The sequence below is a fragment of the Rhagoletis zephyria genome, unplaced genomic scaffold (assembly GCF_001687245.7).
Source record: "Rhagoletis zephyria isolate East Lansing unplaced genomic scaffold, Rhagoletis_zephyria_1.1 Rzeph_scaffold_24106, whole genome shotgun sequence".
NCBI lineage: Eukaryota > Metazoa > Arthropoda > Insecta > Diptera > Tephritidae > Rhagoletis > Rhagoletis zephyria.
The window spans coordinates 1-3,821 of NW_016181164.1; the positions used below are offsets into that span (position 1 = coordinate 1).

General features: G+C 30.6%; 1 long non-coding RNA gene across 1 annotated transcript; it reads left to right on the plus strand.

The window, feature by feature from the left end:
* Positions 1-6: 6 nt before the first annotated feature.
* Positions 7-2,845, plus strand: LOC108381865 (uncharacterized). Its single transcript, XR_001849651.1, has 2 exons — positions 7-122; positions 1,717-2,845. It is a non-coding gene; the product is annotated as an uncharacterized LOC108381865 (long non-coding RNA).
* Positions 2,846-3,821: the final 976 nt, after the last annotated feature.

Genomic DNA, 3,821 nt, shown 5'->3' on the forward strand with positions numbered 1-3,821 from the left:
TTCAAACTATGCATTTATTGTCGGAAGTCTCTACTGACTTGTTGCAGACGTATCAAAGCTGTTGTCTCTGTGTAATTCGAATAATTCGGACCAAAGTGGAACTTTGTGCTCTTTACATGAAGGTACTATATTTAATACCATCGGCCACTGCACCGTATATAAACGGGTTCCGTTCTGTTTAAAGTCCGTCGGATTTGCAATTATCATCCTAATAAACAGCGGCACGGTCGTAGCTTAATTCAAAACAGACCGGTCAATCGCCTTGTTTGTTGAGAGCAAGAACTTGATAAAGGTGACTCTCAGAATTTTCGGGTTAAATATTATTTATGTACGTTCGGTATTGGTATAGCATCCACCCGTACTGGGAAAGTTTTTCTTTTAGTTTTGAAGCGGACAATGTAAGATTCCGTGCGGTAAATAAACTAAAACAACACCTTATGCTGGACTCTCGCTAGGCATTAAATGACAAAAATTTAAATTTTAGTGGCAAAGTTGGGCATTAAAAAATATTCGTGTCATTACGGTGAAAAAATAGTCATCAAATTCATTTCCATATGGCATTTTTTAAATGCCTCCATTTTTTTCTAATTCCAATGCTTAGTGGAAACTCGGCATTATTAAATTTGGATCTGCCGGCGCACAGTGCGTAATTTGGGCGATTTGGGGCAAAGCATATCATAGCGCCCACAATTTTGATTTTATGATTTTTAATTTTTTTTTGTGTTATGCATTTCTAATACTGTATAATTAGGGTTCCAAAGTATGTACGTGATTTAGTGTGTAAAATATTTTATATGGGCATTTCCAGTGAGAAGGTCTTTATAGTAAATAATTAAAATATCTATGTTAGTTATGGTCCAATTTGGTAGATTTTTTTATTTGTATATTGGTTGCATATGCGGGAATATTTTTGCTAAATATTTAACATTTAGGTGGCGCCGGGCTCAAAGTATTTTCAAATCTCGTAATTTTGGACCGATTTTTTTCAAAATTTTTATTAGATACATATTTGGTAAAAAATTTTTATAATTTCTTCGACCCATTTTTCCGGCAGTTTCCAACATTTGCATTAAATATAGTATTTTAAAAGGGCTATACAAAAATCGAAACAAAAATAAGAAAACATTTAAATTATTTTCGTTTCTCCACCTTACTCCACGTTTATACCGGCAATGGGCACTCGCATACGGGACTCTCACTTATCTCGCATAAGAAATCTTATCGCATAGAAATTTTTGTACGTGGGCATTTCATCGCATGCCATTTCAGTGCGAACATGTTTTAAATTTTTATAAATGTAGTTCCATTTTTAGCTTTTCCCGGAATTGTACCACTTCGTTATTGCTCGGAAACAAAAAAAAAGAGTATGAAGAAATAACTGCTAAACTAAAACGATGAACGATATCGTATCTGAACTTTTCCAACTTCCATTTTTCGATTCTCCTTAAATCGCCAAATTACACACTGTGCGCCGTCCAAATATACATACATCCAACAACATCTCAGGGTGTTATCGACAGATGGCCTAGATAAAAATACTCAATATATCACGGATCTAGACCGAGCTTAGTTTATTATTTTGGACAAAAATCGATTCTAGTTCTTCGGTATCGTTTTACAGTGGCAAACTCCAACTTTATTTTCCTTTAATAAATTCTATATTTCTGAGTATTATTCAATAATAAAACAATTCTATTTATGCTCTTCTTATTGCAGCTTCTACCAGATGTTGATCCCATGGAAATTCTTTCCTACTTGGACCCACAACCAGATCTGAATACACCGCCATCCAGTGGCTCCAGCAACAACAACAATAATGACGATATACTTTCAACACTATTCGATTGAGACAATTTACTGCAAGAGTTGTTGTAATTCTAATGGCAAACACAACTAGAAAAACAAAAAACAAAGCAAACATCTAAACAAAGTCGATAAAGCAAATGCGAGTGTTACGAACAAGCAAAGCAGCCTTTGAGATGGCACACATCCATCAACAGGGTATCAAGAAAATGTGAAAGAAAATGGAGAAAACGGAAAACGGTTGGTTAAAAAAATATTGTGAAAAAAGAAACCAAAATAAAAACGTAGTGAAAAAAGGCAACTTTTGATGTTTCTGCGAGCAAACCAAACAAAACAAAAAAAAAAAATACACAAAACAAATAAAACGAACAAAATAAAAATTGCATACAGATATGCTAAAACTTTTGCTGAAATAGAAGAATTTCTATAATATTTTTCGTGAAAATCAAAGTTTATATAAACTAAGTAGAAATCAAATGAACAAAAAATGCGACTATTTTACGTTTTTATAATGAAAATTCTTCATGCAAAACAATCAGCAAGCTCATCCTCAGCAGTAAAGCGTTTCAAAACAACAACTATATCGATAAATTTCAGTGTAAACTATGCACAAATAGTCGATGTCTCTACATACATAAGTAGGCGCTAATTTTCGATCTGTATATACATACATAGATACATATGTAAATGCATACATACATACTTAGTATTATTAATGTTTGCCAATAATGTTTGTGCATGTTTTTCAATCATCATCATCATCGTCATCATCATTGCCGAACTCTACAGGCGCTTTGGCTTTGAAACTATGCAGAGAGTATGCACAATTTTGCGAGAATTTTCAATACAATTTACACAAATACAAGTAGCAAAAAATATCTCCGTGTGCAGCTTGTAAAATTGTGAAAGCTTTAGAGAGGTAAAGCTTTCATGTAAGTAAAATATGTAGAAGCTTATGAAATTTCGTAAGCTTTCGCAAGCTTACAACGAAATCACAAACAAGTCGTGCTTTGATGTCTAAAAACAAAAAGATGTAGTTAAANATTAAAACGAGTAGAATGCAAAAACAATGAAATGTGATTTTAAGCTGTAAATGAAACACAAAAACTAACTGTTTTTTTTAATGTTTTTAAATGTACAAAATTTAATGCACACACACACACACACACACACAAAATCAGCCTCAGACAGCACGAAGGTTATCGAAATGAAGAGTTATTATTTTGCAGTTTAGATTTGTTAAAAATAATTAAAATTCTTTATAAATATTTTTTTATATGCCGGATTGTTGCGCGTACTTGCAGTAAATTTTTTATAGCCTTTTTGATTGAAAATTTCTGTTTTTTAAATGTTCTGTACGTCAGAAAATCGGTTTTCAAATGTTTTTCTTTGTTACAAAATTAGAATTAAAAAGTAAAAAAAAAATAATAATTTACATACGAAAAATAGTGATGAGCACATCCATTTTTTAATGTTTCTACTGTACAAAGTATTAAAATAAAATTCAACAAAACAATTTAATTTAACTATTAAAATATTACTTATTTACGTGTATAGTAAAAAAAAAATTAATATAAATTTAGTAAACATTAAGCCTATAGTAAGCTTAATTACATTAAACTTATGAATAAAAAATATGTGTGCGATCAGAGAGGGATAGCAGTTGACAAAAGAGCAAAAAAATATATAAAAACAAAAATTAATAAAATTTAATTGTTGCGTAATTTTAGTAAATCTTTTTTTAATTAATTCTAGCATTAAAGATTTATATACATACACTTAAAAAATATGCATTTTAGTACATACACAGCAAAAATAAAAAGAAATTCTTTATGAAAATACAAGCATCACTTATAATGCGTATGTATGTATATGTATCTGAATGCATAGATTAAAAAAAACACCCACGCATACACACACATTTAAAGCTTATTGATAAACAATTAAGTTAGGTTATACACATATATATACATATATATATATATGTATATGTTTATATAAATAATATAGCATAAATA